General features: G+C 37.8%; 1 protein-coding gene across 2 annotated transcripts in view; it reads right to left on the bottom strand.

The window, feature by feature from the left end:
* LOC6054058 (kin of IRRE-like protein 1) overlaps positions 1 to 24030 on the bottom strand; it is an 807298-nt gene that overhangs the window by 781176 nt on the left and 2092 nt on the right. The window lies entirely within an intron of this gene.

Raw genomic sequence — 24030 nt, 5'->3', positions numbered from 1 at the left:
AAGTAGGCTATTTCGTCGTTCAAGAATGACAGGAAAAGTCAATAGTTTCAGGACGGAATTGCAAAAAAACATTTTTGCAATTCCGTCGTGAAACTACTTACTTTTCCTGTCATTCTTGAACGACGAAATAGACTACTTTTCTGTTCCAAAAATAACAGAATCGAAAAGCAACACTTTTCAAAATAAATGCTGAAAAGTTCTACTTTTCAGCACTCAAATGGGTGCAGAAAAGTTGAACTTTTCAGCACTTGTTTCGAAAAGGAACACTTTTCAACATTTTTTTGATTTAAACCATTTATTGACAAAAAAAATTAAAATTTTACATAAAATTTCACTCAGTGTGTGTTTTTTGGAATTGCAAAAAATGTTGTATGGAACTCGTTGCAAAACTTGATTTTTTCAGCACTCTTCGTATTTATGTACGACTCGTGCTGAAAAAATCCTCTTTTTGCAACTTGTTGCATAAACTACTATTTTTCAATTCCGTTTGAAACTTTTTACTTTTCCTGTCATTCTCGAACGACGAAACAGCCTTCTTTTCTTTACCAAAAATTACAGAATCGAATAGTAACCAATTTCAAAACAAATGCTGAACAGTTATATTTTTCAGCACTGAAACGGATGCTGAAAAGTTGAACTTTTCAACACTTGTTTCAAAAACTAACTTAATCCACCTATGTGGTTGATGCCTTCCTCACTTTTTACCAAAAATGGGTATATGAGTGGTGTTGGAGAGTCAGGTTGACTTCCACTGGACCAAATACGAACGATCATCAAAGACCGGGGGTCATTTATTGAGAGTTTAGGTAGACTGAGCGGAGAGAAGTTTCTCCCAGAACTTTCTCTCTAGCCGATGACAAAAACATCGCACTAGGTTCAGCGATCGCACAAAGTAGAAATCAACTCAAGTTGTGAAAAGATCCCCAAAAAGGAAAGGTCACGGGGTGACCGTCGCGCCCACGGCGCGGCGCTTGTAAATTATTGTACAGTCCTAGAAATAAACGTTCTGGTTAGAATTCGTGTAGTTTACGATAATTCGCGTGTTTTATTTATTGCGGTGACCACGAATCCGTCATTTGGAAGCCCGGGGAGTTGTTCCCGCGGACTAATTGGACCTCCTCAACCAGTGTGTGTGTGCGCAGATGGATCTGCGCCCAATCTACTATCGGTCTATGTTGGGACCTACCAACGGAACCACGGACCACTTATCGAAGGCAACCAGGTCCCCAACAAGTGGTTTCATCATTTTTTTAGATCCAGAAAAAAAGAACACAATGTATAACTTATGTGGTCATAACTCGAGACAGGGTTGCCAAATCTTCAATATTTTGGACTCATTGGAAAGGCCTTTCAATTACCTAACCAACGATGGGTCGGATGATGGATCCGGACATAGTTTACATACATTTAAGTGAGATCCGGCTTCAAAAAAGTACATAAATATCACTTAAGTGGTCATAACTCGAGACAGGGTTGCCAGATCTTCAATTTCTTGGACTCATTAGAAAGGCCTTTCAATTACCTAACCAACGATGGGTCGGATGATGGATCCAGACATAGTTTACATACATTTAAGTGAGATCCGGCTTCAAAAAAGTACATAAATATCACTTAAGTGGTCATAACTCGAGACAGGGTTGCCAGATCTTCAATTTCTTGGACTCATTGGAAAGGCCTTTCAATTACCTAATCAGCGATGGGTCGGATGATGGATCCGGACATCGTTTACATACATTTAAGTGAGATCCGGGTATTTGTGAAAACACATTTTTATACATAACTTTTGAACTACTTATCGAAACTTTAAACAATTCAATAGCGATGTATAGGACCCTAAACCTGTGGAGCAGGTGTGGCTAGCACTGAACTTCGGCGATCACAAGCTGTACGTCTGCGCGGTCTACTTGCCACCTGATCGGTACCGTGACACTGTCTTATTTCAAGCGCATGTTGACTCTGTCAACACCGTCACTTCTGATGCTCGACCCGTAGATGACATCCTGGTAATCGGCGACATGAACTTTGACAAGCTTCGGTGGCTGCACTCTCACGATGGATTCCTGTATCCTGATCCACGCCTCCAGGCTAAGTCCGTTAACATCACCGATCTGTTGGACGTCTACAGTACCGCCACGCTGGAGCAGATAAATAGCTTCCCAAACGAGAACAACAATACGCTTGACCTCTGCTTCGTCAGCCGGCAGGACGTTGCGCCTCCAATATATGTCGCCCCAGCTCCTCTAGTTAAGACCGTTCCCCATCACCAGCCCCTGATCTTGTCCCTTGACGTACTCCGCTATCCCGCACGCACTGTGACATTCGAACCGATCCGGTACGATTACCGCAAGGCTGACATTAACGGAATCGCTGAGATATTAACGAGCATTGACTGGACTAATACGCTAGACCCAGACGATGTTAATGTGGCGGTGCAGACCTTTTCTAACATTCTCTCGTACGCAATTGACCGTCACGTACCCAAAAAAGCAATCCTGCCCCCCGATCGCATCCCGTGGCAGACCAACGAGTTGAAGAAGCTGAAATCCAAAAAACGAGCCGCTCTCAAAAAGTTTTCCCGAAGGCGCACACTACCACTCAGAGACCACTACCTTCGACTGAACCAACGGTACAAGACCCTGAACAATCACTGTTACAACCGCTATCGATACCGGATCCAACAAAAACTGAAATCTAATCCGAAGGCCTTCTGGAAACACTTCAATGACCAGAGGAAAGAAAGTGGTTTGCCTTCCTCTATGTTCCTCGACAACGAGACCGCTTCAAATCCCGATACCATCTGTCAACTGTTTGCAGAGAAATTTTCCAGAATGTTCATCAATGAAACCCTTTCACCGCACGAGGTCGCAGCCGCCACTGAAAATATGCCACCCTGCGGCAACGTTCTGGACCGACTCGTACTCGACGACCAACGAATCATGAACGCAGCTGCCAAATTGAAATCAACCTCATCAGTAGGACCTGACGGAATCCCCTCCAGTATCCTGAAAAAGTGCATCCAATGCCTGCTGTCCCCACTACGATTACTGTTCCAGCACTCTCTCGACAAAGGGGTTTTTCCGGACCTGTGGAAAACTGCTTTCATGTTTCCAGTCTATAAAAAGGGAAACAAACGTGACATCGACAACTACCGCTTTGCGCTGTCTCCAAACTGTTCGAGCTCGCTATGCTCGACCTGGTGTTTTTTCACTGCGCTGAGCAACATGGCTTCATGCCGGGACGTTCGACTACATCGAACTTGCTGACCTTCACCACCTACCTGACCAAGGGGCTAGCTAGTCGAAGCCAAACCGACGTAATCTATACTGATCTCTCCGCAGCCTTCGACAGGCTCAACCATGACATCGCGATCGCTAAGCTCGAAAAACTAGGGTTTAGTGGCAGTTTGCTCGGTTGGTTTCAGTCCTATCTTTCCAGACGAACAATCAGTGTGAAGATCGGTGAATGCGTCTCGCTGCTATTCCTCGCCTACTCCGGTGTAGCGCAAGGAAGTCATTTGGGGCCTCTTATATTCTTGCTCTACTTTAACGACAGCAATTTTGTACTGGATGGACCAAGACTCGCTTATGCCGACGACTTGAAGATCTTCCGGTACGTGAACTCAACGGATGACGCTGAACTACTTCAACAGCAGCTGGATCTATTCGCCGACTGGTGTGCCACAAACCGCATGACCTTAAATCCTCAGAAGTGTTCCGTTATATCGTTCACCAGGAAGCTCAGGCCGATCACGCACAACTACACGCTCCTCGGAACAACCGTCCCGCGGGTCGAATGCATAAACGATCTCGGAGTGCTGCTAGACGCGAAGCTCACGTACAAGAATCACGTCGCATACATCGTTGCAAAAGCTTCAAGACTGCTTGGTTTCATATTTCGTGCGACCAAAAAGTTTACCGACGTCTACTGCCTGAAGTCATTGTACTGCGGCCTTGTTCGGTCAACCCTGGAATACATTTCCGTGGTGTGGAATCCCTGGTACCAGAATAGCTCGGAGAGGATCGAGAGCGTGCAGCGACGATTCATTCGTTTCGCTCTCCGCTTGCTTCCATGGAGTGACCCCCACCGTCTCCCAAGCTACGAAAGCAGATGTCAGCTAATCCATCTGGACTCTTTGGCTGTTCGCCGCAACGCCGCATGTGTAACCGCTGTTGCCGACCTGCTCACATCAAGGATTGATTGCCCCTCCCTACTCGGTGAGCTGAATCTGCAAGCTAGATCTCGTGTGCTGCGCGGAGGTGCCTTCTTCCGAATTCCACTAGAAGCTGCCAACTACAGTGCACATGGCTCCATCATCGGACTTCAACGGACCTTCAATCGAGTAGCCTCAATTTTCGATTTTAATGTGTCACGTGATGTTTTTAAAAAGCAATTTTTAGAGTTTTTTAGATGTAATTAAAGTATTATTGTGCAACATAGTCACAGTATCATTGGGGCCGTTGGTGGCCTGTTGATACTTAATAAACAAACAAACAAACGTAAAAACCAAGTCGAATGCAACTGGTTCGATCAAAATCGGTTCAGCCAGTGCTGAGAAAACTCAGTGAGAATTTTGGTCACATACATACATACACACACACATACACACACACAGACATTTGTTCAGTTTTCGATTCTGAGTAGATATGTATACATGAAGGTGTGTTTAGGAGCTTTTAATAGAAAGTTCATTTTTAGAGCAGGATTATAGCCTTACCTCAGTGAGGAAGGCAAAAGTCATACTTTTCAGCATTTTTTTTATTTAAACGATTCATTGACCAAATATATGGTTTATTTTCTAAATATTCTGTCACTACAGAGAAAATATCGACTGAAATCTGGTCCAAAACTTTTAAAAATCTATCTACTTCAGACTTGTCATTCCGTAACTAGATCCAAACAAGTTCCATTTTTCAAGTGTCTTCCTACACCTACACCAATTGCAATACATGCTTAACAATCAGCGTTTCGCTGGATTCTGTGAAACATTCAAATTCCACTTTTCCGAGAATTCTGAAAGATGCAGCTTTTCATGAACTTTCCCGCTATGACCCTCGGTTCGTGTACTCTCTCCTCTAGTTTGATGTAAATATCACAAACTTCTCGATAACCAAAAATAACACATTTTGATTACTCTTTTTCCCAGAAGTCTTCGCTTAGTCTTCGCAAAATCCAATTTCCACCTTCTTCAAATGCTGGAGATTTCGGGAAAACCGCACGTTTTTCATTACCGAAACGCAAATTGACAATCTCGCTCTCTCTTCGTTCTGCCATCGGAAACGTATCAATCAACAAAGTTGATTGCCACCTTATTACCAGCATAATCGGCATGTTTGAAATCAGGGAAAATCCCACAAACACACACTCGAACTGAATAAATTCCTCATCGATCTTCGTCAGTCAGACCGGCTCGCATGCCGTCACATCATCATCATCATCGACGGCCGGGGACAACGCGCCATGTGCCATCGCGAATCTAGCGATTGTTTTCGGGGAAGTAAACTCGTGTTCCGGCGGGGATTTCGAGTGGCTCACAAAAAAAAGTTTAGTCTTGCAAACTTTTGTCACACGCGCGCACAGCGTTAGGGTGAGGAGCTTTTTGTTGGTTTCGTAGACGGTTTAAATTTTAAAATGGAATATTTCACTGAACATTTTGCATAAAAATAAAATACTAAAAATTTGTCGTGATTTTTCAAGGGCCAAATCTACATTCCCATTATTCCTACAACTTTTGCCGAAGTCACCAAATACAACCGGAAGTTCTTTCCCAAGTAATAAAGTTATTCACTTTTGCGATACAGTGTTAAGAATGAGTGATAGAAAAAAACTATCATTTCATGATTCCTCCACCTAAATATCAGAAGGTGTAGCGACCGTCACTATAGCTTGAGAGTTCTCTTTTTTTTCTCTCGTGCTTGCCAGCAAGAGCATTCTCTTCCTATATCTTTTTCTCTTTTCCTCGTTCACGATCACTCGCCGAAGATTCTTTGGTTTTCTCAGAAAACCGTAAGAGGAGGATAAAAAACCGACCTCGTATTACGTCCCGTTGAACTGCTTTGGCAAATTTTGTTTTATGGCGGCTTTTGTGTGTACATTCTCTTGAGAGGGATGATTATAAAAGATAGAAAAAGAGAATATCACAAGGGATTATGTAAACACGTGATAGAGACCGGCAATAGAGGAGAAAATCAACTCGTGACAAAATTTTGAGGCTAGGAATTTTGTCCTTTTCTTTCCCACAGAAAACTGGGGACAATGTAGCAGTCGAACTAGGCAAAACTGTTAAAGTCACTCACAAAATGAATTTTGAGAGATTTGAGTTCATTTCTGTCGTCGCGATTTTCTTCGCTATTCTCGGAGCTGAGAATCTCGTGATGGAAAAAAAGGCAGTGAAAGTTGTGATATGAAATTTCAGACCCGATGATTGTTGTCGCTAGAAGCTGAAAGTTTGATATTTTTACAACTCTGCCAATGTTTTTTTTTTTTTTTTGCTAACAAAAGTTTTAAAACACTATCAAACACAGAAACTATGCAGGCAAACATTGGACCCCTTACTATCTTTATCGGCAACGACGCTGCCACATCAAAAACCAATCAATTTTCGAGGGGCAAAATAATCCTTCACTCTCTCCTAACGAAACAAACAAAAAAGATCTCACAGTGTGGAGTACACAAGAGCGCCGAAAATAGACACTTTCATGCAACCCACAAGACTCGGTTGGAGAGAGAAAAAAAAACCGAACGACAAAAGATCCGATAAAACAACTCCCCAAACCAACCAACCAGGCACTGTTCTATCGAACCTCCATCGACTATCAAATTTGGATGGTGAAAGAACCGCGCGAGAAAAAAAAACGAGTCCTCTCTTCCTTCTCTTTTTGAACCACACTGAGGGATCATCCCAGTTCAAGTGCGGTTTTTGAGCGAAATTGTGACGCTGGAAGAGTAGAGTGACGTTTTTGGGAGGTTCTTTTTTTTGCGAGGGATTTCTAGTTTGTGCTTTTGAATAGATGAAAATGTACACATGGGGCACAGTTTTGCAACCGCAAACAATCCATTAAATTTGAAGCATTTTACGAAGATTTTCATGGAGACCTCTGGTCACCATTAAAAAATTATGCGAATCTCGATGTTTTTTTCTATCTTTGGATTATTTTAAACATTTAGACGTTAAACCGCTGCAAATATTTATCAAAATTAATGTCTCCGGCAAAGTTATAGGTATTGACAAGGACTTTTCAAAAAATGGATAAAAAATTGCCGATTTTTTAATAATATTTTTCCAAAAATTCAATTTTCCAAAATTTTCGAAATTTTTTTTAGGGTAGCGATTCTCGACCTTCATCTAGTCTGGCTATTTTAGTGGACAAAAGCCCGCAACTTTAGAGCCATAGAATAATGGAGGAACCTTTGGCAGACAAATTGTCAATTTTTAAAATTTATTTTTTATTTTTAGTAAAAAATTAAATGTTTCTTTATGTTTTTTATGTTTTTTTTTAATTTTTACTGAAAAATTCCTATTTTTCGTTTTTTTAGTGTGAATGGTTATCAATTCCTGAAAATATTTTTTCGAAATTTTCAGAAAATTTCGAATAAAATTGCCCAAGAGACATTAAAGCTAGGACCTCTGGTTGCTGAAATGCAACGAATAAAAAAAAAGAAACAAGAAAATTTAAGTTTTTTATGTCTCATCTCAGAAATAAATTGTCCAATGTTCAAGTTTTTTTAAATGAAACATGTGTGAAATTTTTTCATGTTCTTGAAAAATATACGTTGTAAATGTTGAAATCTAAATTAACTTTTCAGAATGACCAAAATTCAATATCAATGTATAAAATCAATTATAATATAATTATTTTTGAAAACAAATTAAATGTTATTATTGTTTATTATAATAAAATTGTTATTGTTTGCATCAAATACGAAAATATGGATAAACCAGCAATTCCACCTAAAAAAGGAAGTATCCTAATCAAAATTGCTCCAAATTGGCTCGAGTTCGACATGAAAGTTTCTTGGTAAAAATAATAAGACCAGTATTTTTTTTTTTTTTTTTTTTTTTGTATGACAATAAGAGTGCTCCAATCAGAAATAGGGTGGTCAAACAATTGCTTTAATACTTCCTGTTTGACGTAAAATCGCTGCATAGCATTATTTTGATACTCTTAAAGTATAAATAATCCAGCTACAAATTCAATTTCTAATGAGTAAAAGTTTAGAAAATCTTAAGTGATTTGCGAATTTTAATTAAAAATAAGCAACAGTGTTAATGTTTGCTTGTAACCATTACAAGTTAGGGATCATCCATAAACCACGTAGACACTTTAGGGCACTGTTAAGTTACAAAAAACACGAAATTTTAAACTGAACATATAGTTCTAAATGCAAAATGACCCTTCTGGGTTATTGCAAATTCGTAAAGTACATTAAATTTCCTTTAAAATTACATGTTCTAATTTTTTACAGATGAGTAACGAAAAATGGCTTAATTTTTGAAACTATTTTAGATTTTTTTACGATGAGAAATATGTTTTTCTCGGAATCCTATTCAAATCGGGCGTCAAATTTTACATAAAAGTCCCCTTGACCCCAATTTCCAAACGATCAAAAATTGAACTCGGAATCGTGATCAGGGGGAAAAGTTACACTTTAAGACAAAGTTTCACTAAGTTTTTCAAAGAGGGGTCGGGGCAACTTATTCCGTTTTTGTGTGAACTGGCTTATAACTAAAAACATGATATTTTTTTCAGTGTAGTTTGTTTAGTGGTACTAGCTACTACAAGGACATAACTTGCATAACAAAAAAAGAGTTAAATTGAAATGCGGTCAAAGGCAAACTAGTGGGAAATTGAACGAGTTTTCCGGTGATAATTTGAAATCAAATATGTCTTTATTGAACTTTCTTATAATAATTACATTTCATTTTTTTTTGTTATATTTTTCGTTTTCTTATTAGCTGTTCACATTCATTTATTTACTTCAAATTGTTTTACATTTTTGCATTGAATCGAATACATTTGGGTAAAAAAGAAAAAAAAATCACTATAACAACTAATCCTAACTTAAAACTAAAATAATTTTTTTTTGAATTATTCAAAATCAATAGAACGAGTAAACTACGAACTGTATTTGAAGATAAATCCTCCAAGCGTTCTTACTTGTTCTGCACGAGTTTTGCAACCACGCAGTGTTGTTGTCATCTCGATGAAAATGTTCAGAAGTTCTTGTGGGGAAAACAGGTCACTGCTGCCTTCATCCGTTGATGCTGGTTGGTTTTCCCTCGGTTGTTGACTGAAGCCAGAAGGTGTTGTATTCTCTGCAACTTTTTGCCGCTGATTCAACGGCAATGGCTGCAGATTTGGAACCACTCGAACAGATCCCGCTCTTGGCGACGCCATAGCAGGAAAATCCACGTCCGTGAAAGTTGGTGGTGTTCTGCGAAGATTTGGTTGGTGCCTCGTCGTCGCTTGCTGCCGAATTTTTACAAACTCAGCACGCTTTGGGCAGCTTCGATTCTTGGTCGAATGGTCGCCGCCGCAATTGAAGCATTTCGCTTCGATGTTCTCGTTGATTGTTTCGCAAGCTTGTGTTTTGTGCTCACCTCCGCAGGTTGCACAACGACTCTTGATGAAACAGTTCCTTCCACCATGCCCAAACTGCAAGCAGTTTGAACATTGCGTCACGTCACGGTGCACTGGACGATAACGTTCCCAAGCCACGATGATGTTGAAAATTGCCCGAACTGCTTTCAGCTCAGACGGCGTTGTCGATCCTTTCTCGAGATGAACCAGGTACAGTTGATCTCGATACTTGATGTCCTTGCTGTGTCTAGTCATCTTGAAGACTTCGATCATGTTCAACTTAAGAGTTTTCAGCTCTTCTTTCAGCACACTCACATCCATGTCGTACAGGCCTCGGAGGACCTGTTTCATGGGGCGTTTACCTGGATCGTCATGGCTGTAGTATTCAATCTTTGTGTTGTTCAGGAAATCCTGAACGTAGTTGTAATCCTTTCTGGTAGGTAGCAGAATTTTGAGTCCATCAGCACACAAGCGAATGGAAGCTCGTAAAGCAGCAGATTTTATAAACCCGGTCAGCCACTTTCGCACAGAATCCGATGACAATGTTTTCACAAAAATGGGTGGCAACTTTTCTAGTCGTTCAAATTCTTCCTTCTCGCTCACGTCCACAGGGACTGGTTTCCAGACAATTTTTGAGCGTCTTTGCTCAAACTGCCTGGCTTTGCAGGTAGCGCTTCGGCATTCTTTAGCTTCTTCAAATCTGCCGATCCTGCTGGTGAGGACCGCCTCTTTTTCTTGCCGTGAGGCATTTTTTGCACTTTTTAGCACTTTTTTGGTTTGTGAGGGACGCACGTTTGACTCGCTTCTCTACTGATCGCAGACTCAGCTTTCCGGTGATTTTTTTTCACAATGACAAATCGTCAATATGGAGACATTAACGTAAAATTATCTGGAGAATCGATTCTCACAATCAATTTTCGAATATTTTGTACTTTGAAAAATAAAATAAATTGTTCGCTCCAACACATTGACTTGGCGTTTTTGATTGCGAGATTGAATCGAGGTATCCGACATTGACAATCTTTGGATTGTGAGTCCAACTGCCTACGCTGACTACATCGAGACAGGACCCATGGAGACAACTCCTTCACCTGGATTGAGCTAACGACCTAATCTCTAGGTTAGACCGGTGCCAACATTTAATCCCCGTCTGACAGGAATCTCGTCTCGAAAAATGCCACCGCGAGCGTCTGGGTCGAACCCAGGCCGATTGGGTGAGAGGCAATTACGCTTAGCCCTACACCACGGGTCCCTGCGTATTTTTAGTATACACAAAAATGGCTTATATAAGCCTAGAATAATATGTCATTCATTCATTAATATTGGAAAGGGCCGGCTACAACTGATTCCCAATTTGGCATGGAATTGCTCTATATTTGAATAGAATACACATTTTATGAATCAACAAACGCAAACATTTTCAGTTCCATGTGCCTGCATTTTTTATTTTTTTTTCAAATCCCCAAACAGCAAACAAACATTGCCCACCATATCGGTGTTAGTTGTCAAAATCAACACATTCGGCTGATGGAACTGGACAGTTATTGAATTTTATGTGCCTTGCTGAACATCAAACAAACTGACTTTTTTCCATCGATTGAGTCTATCAACGTGGATAAAAGAATCGTTCAATCATGACGGATCAGTCTGTTTTCTGGAAAGTGTTTTTCCATCAATTCAAATTTTAAAATATTCAATTTGTATTCTGACTGTATACATTCTCAAATGAACGAATCGAACAAATTGAAAGCAAGCAATTCGTCCCGCTGCCACTCCAAAACCGGCGCCAATTATTCAAAACAATCCAATCAAAGTGTAGCACATACTAATTAGAGTAAAATGGCAACGGGCTCGAAAATTGAATCACTTTGGCCTGCTCCTCCCCTCCACCTCAAACCAAACTGCCGGAAGGGTCGTCAGTTGAGTGTCCAATTTTCACGACCAGCCTGATATTTCAATGTCAATAACTGGCGCATAAATCTAATCGAGTTTTCCAAGGGGCCCGAATCGCCCCCTAAACAGTGCCGCTCAAGCGTAGAATCCACATTGCTTGGAGATTAATTAAATTGTACTCGGCTCAATTTGGGCTTGGCTGGGGGGAAAAGCTTATCAAGAAGGGGCTGTTTTTGGCTGAAGCTCTGGAATGGGGGGCCATTATTGATATCCAATCAAATTTTCACCCCACCACCGGCCCATCCACAACAGCTCGTTTATAGTCGATAGATTAAGGTGGAGGGGACTTAAATATTTGTGCTAATCCCTCTTCATCCTTTGACCAGAGGGCATTCCCAAAATCATGTTATCCTACCAATCACGATGATGAACCGAACCACACAAACAAATTTTAGAATAGTTTGACCAAATTCCTCCATGGGTTGTGCAAATTAAGAGGTGAATTTATTAAAATAAACCAAAAAAATATCAACGTTATTTTCAACAATTTTTTACTGTACATTTAAAAAAGCTCTTGTTTTAAGCTTCTAACGATGGTTCCTCGGACGATGATGGTCAAACTTTCCGACAGCATCGCACACATCGTACACATGGTGATGCCGTCCCAGATGCCTCCGAAGGTGGTTGCCAGGGCGATAGTCCCATTTGCATAATCTTATTAGGACTTTTAGTCTCAATTATATTTTGCTCGTAAAGCAAAATTTTGTTATGCCCATCCTCCCACCCCCAACTGCAATTTTTGGGGCTGCCTCAACAGCCTCCAGCGACGGACATTTTCCGTTGAGTGATTACACACGTTGTGTATTGAGTTGGTTGGTTTCAACCAATTTGGAAGGATATATTTTTCATGTTTTTGGTTTTTTCTGTGCCATAATCGGCTTAAAATTGGTTCTGAAAGGCCCATTAAACTAATTGATGAGATTAATCCAAGGGCATTGTATTCATTAGCTTGGCATTCAGTTTCTAAGAAAGTGAGAGGGTCAGAGATAGCTATTTTTACAACCACACCACTACACACTCAATCGCGATACCTTAGGTAGAAAGCCATTGGTAGCGCGAGCATTGAAAACTTTGAAAACGATATAAACGATGAAAAGCTTAGAAAGCTCCTATTTGTTAAATAAACTTACGTAATCACGACAAAATGAAGCCTACTTAAAGGCGATTTTAGGATCACACGGGAAACAAATTGATTGTAGCCGGATGAATGTCCTATGTCACAAAAGTTTTTGCATAAACATTGGACAGTTATGCAAAAACGGACAGGGCATAAGAAACCGAAAAGCTACGATATCTTACATGTTGAAGGAAACATCGGTAGACAAGCTACTACAAACGAGTATGAGTCGAGCCAAATCATATATGAGCAATTCTCTACGAAATCGGTCTTTTTTCTTCAATTTTAATTTTTGTATTTTTTAATCCGGCTGAAACTTTTTGGTGCCTTCGGTATGCCCAAAGAAGCCATTTTGCATCATTAGTTTGTCCATATAATTTTCCATAGAAATTTGGCAGCTGTCCATACAAAAATGATGTATGAAAATTCAAAAACCTGTATCTTTTGAAGAAATTTTTTGATCGATTTGGTGTCTTCTGCAAAGTTGAAATATGAAACATTTGTGAAATTTTCCGATCTTTTCGAAAATAATATTTTCAAAAATTTTAAGCCAAGACTAACATTTTAAAAGGGTGAAATATTGAATGTTTTTCCTTTTTGAAGTGTTAGTCTTGATTTGAAAATTTTGAAAATATTGTTTTCGAAAAGATCGGAAAATTTCACAACTGTTTCATAATATAACATTGAAAATCGGACCATTACTTGCTGAGATATCGACAATAAAAAATGGTGGGTTGTTTGGGTGAGACTTAGAAAAAATCAATTTTCCTGTTTTTAAACCTTTGCATTGCAATATCTCAGCAACTAAAGTTCGTATCAACAAAGTCCGAAGAAGCAAAATATAGAGAATTTTCTCAGCTTTTCAAAAATATTTTTTTCAGGAGTGGGCAAACATGTGCACTAATTTAAAAAAATGAAAAACTGCGACTATTTTGAAAAAGGTTACATAAAAATGGCTATAACTTGAAAACAGTGCACTTTATCAAAATTTCACAAATGTACTTTTTGATTGCAAATTCAATTTTACATCTAAAAATGAAGTTGAAAAATTTTTGCGACCAAAATTTCGATTTTTTGAAAAAATCAGTATTAATTAAAAAAAATCATAACTCGGTCAATGATTTTTTGCACAACCTGGAAATTTCTGAAAAGTTGGCTTTTTATGTCCTCTAAAACATATCAAAAAATAAAAAAATCAAAAATAGTATTTTTTTGCAAATCAAGTTTTAGTGATAAAAAGTTAAATAAAAAAATCACCAATTTTTTTTACCGTGTACCATTTTTTTCCAGTGTAGTCCGTATCCATACCTACAACTTTGCCGAAGACACCAAATCGATCAAAAAATTCCTTCAAAAGATACAGATTTTTGAATTTTCATACATCATTTTTGTATGGACAGCTGCCAAATTTATATGGAAAATTATATGGACAAACTAATGATGCAAAATGGCTTCTTTGGGCATACCGAAGGCACCAAAAAAGTTTCAGCCGGATTAAAAAATACAAAAAAAAATCGAATGACTGAAATCTCAGAGAATTGCTCACATCCGAAAACAGATTGATATTTCGAAATTTGAGCGGCATCTCGCCCAGGTTCAGCACACTAGCTTTCATCTGCATTCAGAAGAATCAAAATCGGATTCAGGGGAGCTGAGAACGACGCGATACAAAATTTGGCAAAATTTTACCAGACACGAACATCACTCGATCTCCACGGAATTTATTTTCTCAAAATTTGAGAGTTGAAGATAGACGAGTTCTGTCAAAATGAATTGATAGAGCGTCAAAAATCGATACAGTGTGTTTTTTTGCGATTTTCCGATTAAAATTCGGAAGCCATAAAGTAAAACCTATACCTTTCTTTAGTAAGAAAGGCATAAAAGACCGATTTCGTAGAGAACTGCTCAGTATTGGACTTACATTTTCCATTACGGATCAGGGTAAATTTTTCTTCACTCAATAACACAAATATTTTTAATTTGAGATTTTTAATTTTACCAGTTCTCACCTATGCTTATGCTTACGGTTATTTAATTTTACCAAATTTACCATAACATTTTATTGCGTTATTTATGTTTAATCATTGACTGACAAGAGCATTATTGCAAACAAAATTCGCAAAGAATTCGTGAACAATAATGGAACAACCAAATGAGACCCGAAAAACAACGCTCCTCCCACAAGACCCCACCCCACAAAGCCTTTATTTTGTGGCACTTTTTTCACACACACGCCGGCTTGTAAAAACACAAACCTCTGCGGGTTTGTCTAAAATTATTACGTGTTTATGATAATCCTTTGTTGGCTCAAAACACACCACTCCAATATGTTGTATTAGGTGTATTCCTGCAACAGCAGCAGCAGCGTAGGCAAAATCGAACTGAACTAGAAAATGAAAAGAGGAGGGAGGGGGATGGGGTAGAATTCACCCACCGCATCAATATGCGGGTTTTCCGCTGCCATCAGGACTTTTCCAGCCGGAAAATTTTTGATGAACGAGAGTCCATGGCACTTTGCGTGTGAGTGAGTTCGAATCGAGGGGACGACGACGACTTTGTGTGGCATTAGTCTGCCAATCCATGCAAAGGGTGCATCGACTATGATTAGGTGTAGGGGAGAAAGGGGTTTGATGGAAATATTGGGTTTCTCGTAGGAGTTTGAGGCATTCTGTAATAATAAAAACAACAGTTCCATTATCGCCTTATAACAACCACCAGAAGTGATAAAGTGAAACAACGAAAAGCTTCATAATACACATAAAAAAATATTGTCATGACCCAGGAGAAAATCTCCTTAACGTGCTCCAACTTAATAAGCCGGCTGTTGACTGACTGATATCAAACATCAAAATAATGACTTCAACGTTACACATTTTCCAGCAAAAAAATGCACACAAAGAAAACCCCCAAGGTGGAAATTGTAGACATTTTTTTTTTCCTCTCAAAACCCAAAAACAATCCATGAGCTGGGAACTTCTGTATGCCGTTGGGATTATCTTTTCCCCATTTTCCCCCCCGAAGCCAAACCCGGCACTAAAACATAGTGTTAGAGGGGGAGGCTTTAGATGAGGCCTTTTTATGCGACTCGACTCTCCAAGTGGTAAAAAAGGCCCATCCGCTCACCGGTAGAGGTGTTGTTGTTTTCCGTTACGACACTGCGAGAGTATCAAAGTGACATCGACCGCACCTGATATTGTATCATGATGCGGTACACGTTCCATTCCCCCCACCCTCACAATCCCCAAAGACGTTGAAAAAGAGGTAGAGGGTGGAAGGTAATGAACCCCATGGTGGAAAATCGTAAAAAAAAACACAGACAAGTGAGGCAGAAGCGGCATGAAAGTGGTAGTTTGTAGTACGTGAAGTACATGCCCGGAACGTGCGGTGTTTATTGATTAGAAAATTGTACTCAACCCATCTTCCTGTCCATCCCCCACCCCCACACACACACATGATAAAATGTACAAACGCACACACCTGAGCTCCACTTTTGAACTGCGAGGAAATGGTTTGACTTCTACCGCCCTAGAATGAATTTTTTATTGTGAAATCAACGCTGGAAAAAGCGAATTTTGCATGCATTACTTCTGCTGACGTGTTTAAACTTGCTGAAAACCTCTATAATTAATTCCAACCTGTTCTATTAACCCTCGAAACATAACCCTGTAGACGCTAAATAATTAATACCCACAACTCCACACTATGTAATGCCTCACCAAATCTTCTCCGTTTCTTTCCAGAAACGAATCTATCACGGAATCAACAGGGCACTGGATTACAATAAGCAAACAGAGAAAAAACACAACTCAGCTCCAAATTCCCAGCATTAACATCGCATTTAATAACAGCTGCTTAAGACCGAATGAATTCTACTTTACGACCTATTTTCGTTCTTTTGCTCACTCTCTCTAGAATGGAATTAATAATAAATTCCACCCCCCGAATCGGGTCCCATTCTTATTCCCACGGGGGAACCTCCCCCAACTCCCCCATTACGAGTTTCTTTCTTCCAGCGTATAAACCAACAACAAGTAGAAGGAATTTTTCCCCCTCCCGCCCAGCTTTCCATAATTCATCGAAGTTCCACCCTCCACAGCCCGGACAGCGTGTTCGTCTACGCTAATGTCTTATTCACATCTAATCCTGGTGATTTTGTTCCACTTTTTTTGGGGGGTGCTGAGCGGCAACCAGTGACAACCAGCAATGCAGACTACCTGTGTCTAGCGGCTCATAAAAATAGCGAATTAATTAGCCTAGGGTGGTAAGCTTGAGCTTGGTTATGCTAAAGATTTCGTATCTTTCTCTGAGGCATTACAAAACATAGCTGAAGCTAAATTAAAACAGCATTTTTCAATTTTGGTACAACTTTTAAAATTTAATATAAAAAATGCTCTCAAAATACCAAATAGCTCTACAAGCTGAATATTGTTTCTTGAGCTATTTTAGGACTCTGGGCAAAAATGAGCAAAATCGGTCAACATTTACCCATTGATACGCGAAGGTGAAGTTTGCATGGTAAAAATCGAAAAAATGTATGGAAAACCCAATTTTCTTACGGTTTTTTTTCTGCACGGTGCGCTACTTCCATCTCAAAGGTGAGATTTTCATTGAAATATTAATGCTCTACAACTTTGTAGAACATACTAAAGCTGTAAAACTTAATACTGAAAAGTTATTAGCGGTTTGAAAAAGTCATTTTTGTATGAAAAAACTTTTTTTTTCACCAGCTTTATGTTCGAGTATCCATGGGTTAATCTCAACCAATTTCGCTCAAAATTTGCACAGATGCTTTAAGCATAAAAATAACCCAATAAACAGTTTTCCGCTTGTGGAGTATTTTTTCTGGACACCCTACTGTATATTCAACATTGTAAATTGTGAATACGATTCCCACGAACAGGATTCACTAATGGATGACGAAATTGATCCAATATTTGTATTTGAGCATATTTTTTGTTTCATCTGACCCATTGTCACCCCTTGGGATGAGGACCTCTGACTCAAGGCGGTTTCAAAAACACTCAGAGAAAGATGAAAATTTGGTTTATTTGACCTAATCTAATCTAATCTAAACCCTAGCGCAGCAATAATTTCGGAAACATCCTGGAGAATGTCGGGGTGATTACTTCCAACAGTAAAGTTAACCACAAAGATGAATCGATAAAATATTTTGTGTTTGAGCACGATTGTTCAAACAACAAAACATATTTGGTTTATTCGACAATTACAAAAAACATGTTCTTTGTACCCAATCACAAAAACGTATTGAAAGCGAGTTTGAAACAGCGAGTTTCTGTTGTTTTTTACCCTTTTCCAAATCTTTACTTGATAACATTTAGTATCCTTTTCCAGAACTATAACATAATTTGATAGAAGAATTAAGTTTAAGTTTAATTAAATAATCATTCTTATTACCAATTACATCTAAACAGCATTTTCGATATTTTTTCATTTAAATATATTTGACAACCATAAAAAAAACTTCAGTTTTCTTAAGACTGGTAAGCTATAAAATGCGACTGTTCAATATTCAAGCCGTCAATTATTTTCAAATAAAATTGATCATCACTCTTAAATGATCTGTATTTAGATAAATTTCACGATTTTACCAAATGTGTCTCAAAATTTATATAATTTTGTAAAGCAATCATTGACTTCCAGGTTGGCAATAGTTGATTAATGATGATTTCAATAACTTTACAAGGAAGAGGAATATTATTACCAAATACTATCGACACGTGTAGGGTACTATTCTAAAAAGAGGTGGGCTTAAATAACGCGAGCCGCTCAAAGAGCTGATTCACCGAAAAGAGCGAATGAACCGTAGCTCACAAAAAAGAGCCATGGTTCCTTTTGATACTCCGATCTTTTGAAAGAACGGTTCCAAGATGGATTGAGTTTTAAACTTATATCGGTGATTAAGGTTATACATGTCATTTCAAATATGTCAATGCTTATAATTAATGCAAAATTTGTCAAAATTGTCCCACGGTGTACTTTTTTAAGACATTTTGTTTAAAAAACGGATAGTTTAAAAAAAGCTATTTCCCAAAATTTGGAGAGCTGACTCGACATATTTTGTTGGGAGGTCTTTTGCAACATTCTCATCAAGATACATTGGAAGACTCTAAAATTACTCCAAATGTTATTGATTTTCTAAATAAAAAAAAAACATTTTATTGAACAACAAGCTAATTTAAAATATCAAATAAAATATCAGCATTTTTAGAATTTTAGCGATAATTAACGTAATTTCGTAAAATTAACAGCAACTTCCAACAAAACTCTAGATTTATGTTTCTGTGCTCTCCCTATTTACTTATTCGAAAATGTTGGTTCGAGTATAAATCTTGACAAAGAGCCCGCCAAGACCAATTGTTTTCAAGCGAATCTTTTCGTTTTTATTGGTTTTGTTTTTACTTTATAAGACTGTTACAAATTTTATTGAAATTTTTCGGCTTCATTTTATTTTTTGGAAAAGAGCAAAAGAGCCGTTCAAAAAAGCCCCTCAATATATTGAGCGAGCGTAAAAGAGCGACTAAAAAAAAAACGATTTTGCCCACCTCCAATTCTAAACAGCTTGTACAAAAAATATTGTAAAAATTATTTTAAACGAAGCTACATAAAACCGCCAGGGAGAAGCCAAAAAAAAATCATATTTTGGTCAAACAGGCTATTACGCATCCAACGATGGGACGCATGATAAATCCAAACTACGTTTTCGTAGGCCTATACGGGTTAAAATAGTTGAGATCCAGCCTCAAAAAGTGTATAAATAACACTTGAGTGCTTATAACTTTTGATAGGATTATCGAATCCCTCATTTTTTAGGCTCATTGGAAATGTTTTTTTAATTACTTATCTAAAAATGTATAACAAGACGAGTTTTCTCACAAAAAAAACATTCATTTAACAATCTTTCGGACTTTAATCAAAGACGGCGTGATTGTCTAGTGCGTCCATCCCGGGAATTCCCGGGACAAAAATCCCGGGATTTTTCATATTTTGTCCCGGGAATTCTCGGAATTGAAAACATATCTAAATTTTGGTCTAGAAATTCAGATTTGGTTACGGAAATTAGTAATCTATAAGCATTTTAAAGCATTAAAATTTGCATTCGGCATATAACAGCATTAATTTGGCAGAGATAATTGTTCAAACTTTTGTTTACAGATCCTCAAAATGCTTTGCGCCTTAGATATTTTCTACTAAATTTTATTTATTAAAAAAAAGACTTAACTTTTTCATCATAAACCGGAATCTGGAGCAGATCAGGACAAAAGTTACGAATTAAGACAGCAGTTTAAGCTTATTTGTTTTTGAATAATGTTCTGATTGTTTTGATTGATTTAAATTGCAACAGGAACAGATCAAAACAATTAGTACACCGATTTCCAAATTTATTGCTCTAAAATCTCCTGAGCGAATAATTTGAATAGACTGCAGTCCGATTATCCCCAGTTGGTAGTTGGTTGGTAGTGACTTAAAGAAATTTTTTAAAATATGTTTTTAAATATAAAACAAAAATTCTGAACTTATCCCCGGGCAGACGGTAATAACAAAATTCATGCCATTTCAATACCAAATACTGTTAAAATAACAGAAAATGTTATGGAATCTTCTTGAAAAATCAATTTTTGCATAAGGGTTTAATAACAGTTTATGTTATTATAACAAAAATTGTTATTGGTCTGATATTGGTTGAAAGCCAAAACAACTTTGGAACAACATATTTTGTTATGGAAAATACCTCCCACTATTATTGGGATGATCGGATTAGTTGTTAAAATAACAAAAAATAATAACAAAGATTTGTTCTAAGAATAACCAAAAATGTTGTTAGTCTGATATTACAATAACAATTCAATAACAAAAAATTCATAACGGCGAATAACAAATCTTGTTATCTTTATAATAACATAAAATGTTATTGGCCTAGTATTTTCAAATATCAAAAAATGTTATTCACAAGTTATTTCCGTCTGCTCGGGAAGTGTTACGTTGTCTGGTATAATTTAATTTCTTGTTTTTCAAACCCATTCAATGAAATTGTATAAGCTTTTGTATTATATAAATATTATTTTATATAAATAAAAAAATTAAATAAATATATTCAAAATTCTGGTTCAATTAAATTCCAAAGCACATCGAAGAACAATTTTTTTATGTAAAGACTGCTGTCCTTGTTCAGATTGTTTGAGTTTGAGCTAATTCTATGATTTAAGCTAGAAAAACGTAACAAATATAATGAAAACATAGATTTTATGACTGCTGCAAAAATTTCTCAGGATCCCGGGAATTCCCGGGATTCAAAAAATATTTTTCCCGTTTCCCGGGAAATTCAAAACCCGAGAAAATTGGACGCCCTAACGCTGTCTTTGCAGACTGAATACTAATATTAGTATGTTCCTTTTACTTAGAAATTAAGCAACGACCGATTAAGTCTACTAATAAACTAACAAATAAATAAATAACATTAAAAAACAAACATTCCCAAAACTCAAGGACATTATTTAAAGATTCATTTCAACATTTCAAGCACAGCTCATGTGGAAACCTAAATTCTCTTCAAAGGATAATACACAAACACGTAATTCTCAAAAAAAAACTTGATTTATTGTAAGCATTAAAGTTTAAAAGAAAGTGCCAGATAAGGATTTAAGTTTTAGCAAAAAACATAGCATTTCTTCATCAATCGTGGTGATCAATTGAAAGCAGAAGCTAGTAAAACCCAGCTCTTACTATTTCTCTCAGCAGTACAAATCTTTGAATTCCCAGTCTAAAATGCAACGTCTTTTGTAAATGTCATCTTACACAAAAGAAGAATGTTTTTTTTTTTGTTGCAAATCTGGATAATACAGATTGTCATTTTCTTTCTGGAAATCTGAGCTAAAGTTATGCATTTTCGCTTCGAGTTATGATTTTATTAGGAATAAAAACAAATGAATTCCAGCGTTTTAATTTACTGCTTGGATGTTTGAATTAAGAGCCTTCAGTGTCACTAACTTAGGACGATTAACGAAAATTGGGACAGTTGTTTTATCTAAAACAGACAAGGCATAACGTTAACATAATTAGTAACATAATCTAAAAAATCTGAACGAGGAACGAATAGGCGTATGAAACCTTACGCAATATTATATGATTTGTAGAAAAATTGAATACATTCACATCCGAGTAACTTAGAGTAAAACGTATCAAAACGGGTTTTATCCCTTATCCCCGAATCCCACTTTCCCGAATCCCATATCCCCGAAAATCATTTCCCCGAAAATTCCACATCTCCGAAAACCATTTCCCCGAAAATTCCACATCCCCGAAAATCATTTCCCCGAAAGTGCCACTTCCCCGAAAATCATTTTCCCAAAAATTCCACATTCCCGAAAATCATTTTCCCGAAAATTCCATATCCCCGAATGTCATTTACCTGAATCGCCATTTTACCGAACTGTCGTTTTCTCTAATTTACATAAACCCGAATGTTTACTTATCCGAAAAATCAATTTTCCTGAATGATAACCTAGATATAAACTCAATTGTTATTTAGGGATTTTTTTAAATAAAAGTATGACCTTAATATTAAATTCTCTAGAAGGCCATTCATAAACCACGCGGACACTTCAAGAGTGCGGGATATTGAGATTATCCACGTTCCATAAAAAAAAAGTTTTATTTTTTGTAGCGGCAATTTTCAGCAAAGGACAATTTTCCAAAACGGTATCTACGTGGTAAGGATTGAACAGCAACGATAGCTTTATGCGACGACTCGATGCGCAGGATTCAGTTTGTTCTAGATTTTGTTTAACTGAACTGATTCGTCTTTATCAATTTTGGCTGGATGAAGGCTTTGAAATTTTTTTTTTAATTTTTATTACGTCCAATTCAAGTTCTGCAACCAACCCTTTTTAATCAAATCTAAACAGTTGATTATTGTATTACAAAATGCATTATTTTAATATTTCATCACCACCATTTTAGATTTAAAATAACTAAATCACTTTAAAGTAGTTTAGGGGCTATACTTGAGCTCGACAGCAAAACAAAAAAGACGACTAAAAAAATGTTTATTATTCAATTATCCGAAGTGAACTTTTGACAAGGCCTTCGGATAATCGAGTCTGGACTGATTTTAAACTAAATGCATTTTTGCGAAATGATCAATGTATCAAATTGACGATGTTGTGTTATCTTGTCGTTTGTCGCTTTTTGACGTTCCGAAAAAACGCGTTTTAATGTCTGGCCTTGAATAAACGAAAAATAGAGCCAAACACGTTTTGTTTGGTTGACCATTATGTGCATTGTCCCGAAGTTTGGTTGATTTTGGTTGCCAAGGTCCCGAGTAATAATTACAAATTTTTGCGGTAGTCGGGCCTGAACGTGTGTCAAACACGTTCTGGCCTGAAATCCCTTTGGCCAGTTGTCACACTTAGCTCGGAATTTTTGAACGTTCAAACGTGGACATGATACTTTATTGATCGCTACTTCCCCAAACCCGGTCAGGCGGGTATGGCCGTTGCCCAGAAACTCGATTGCGAGATTCCTACTCGAAACTAGGTGTTCGAAGGCTTGATTGTTGAGGCAATTGCAAACCTCTTTTTACACCTTAGCTTCCATCCACCCCGGGATTCGAACTGACCTTTGGATTGTGAGTCCAACTGCCTACAGGCGACTCCACCGAGGCAGGACCCAGGGAGACGACTCCTACACCTGGACTGAGCTATCGGGTTATTCCGGGGCCAACATTTACTTCCCCGTCCGACGGAAGGCGTGGTCAGACAAATCTCGTCTCGAAAAATGCCACCGGGACCTCCTGCACGGAGAAAAAGAGTTCCCAAAATTGTGAACAAGCGTTCATGAAAATGGGAACCTCGAACAAAGTGTTCAAATCCCATGGTACGATTTTGAAAAACGTACCATGAAATTTGAAAGCTTTGTTCGTGGTTCCCATTTTCATGAACGCTTGTTCACGATTTTGGGAACTCGGCAACCAAGCTTACCCCTACACTACGGTCCCAATGAATATTAGTTTCAAAATCTTGAAACATATCCGAAGAGCCATGATTGTTGAAAAATTGGAATAATTGTTATGGATTATCATCTCTTTATTATACTCTTGGAGGCCTTGTGTTGTGAATTTTAATTTAAAAATCTATCGACACCAATTTCTACATATTGAATTATAAATAAACATACTAAACTTGCCAACCCTGTAATGAGATATCGCCTCTTCAGCTGTACTTTTCTTTGTTTATTTGACCAGATGTTTTAAGTTTTGATGGGCATGACACCGAACCATATAAAAGTAAAGGAAACCAGCAATCAGCTCTGCTGTCTAACAACAATAACTTTCATCCAGTTTGAAAACACACAAATTATTCGAGC

This window comes from Culex quinquefasciatus, chromosome 2, assembly GCF_015732765.1.
Source record: "Culex quinquefasciatus strain JHB chromosome 2, VPISU_Cqui_1.0_pri_paternal, whole genome shotgun sequence".
Taxonomy (NCBI): Eukaryota; Metazoa; Arthropoda; class Insecta; order Diptera; family Culicidae; genus Culex; species Culex quinquefasciatus.
The sequence above is the reverse complement of the archived record's forward strand: the minus strand, read 5'-3'. Positions and strand labels throughout refer to the sequence as shown.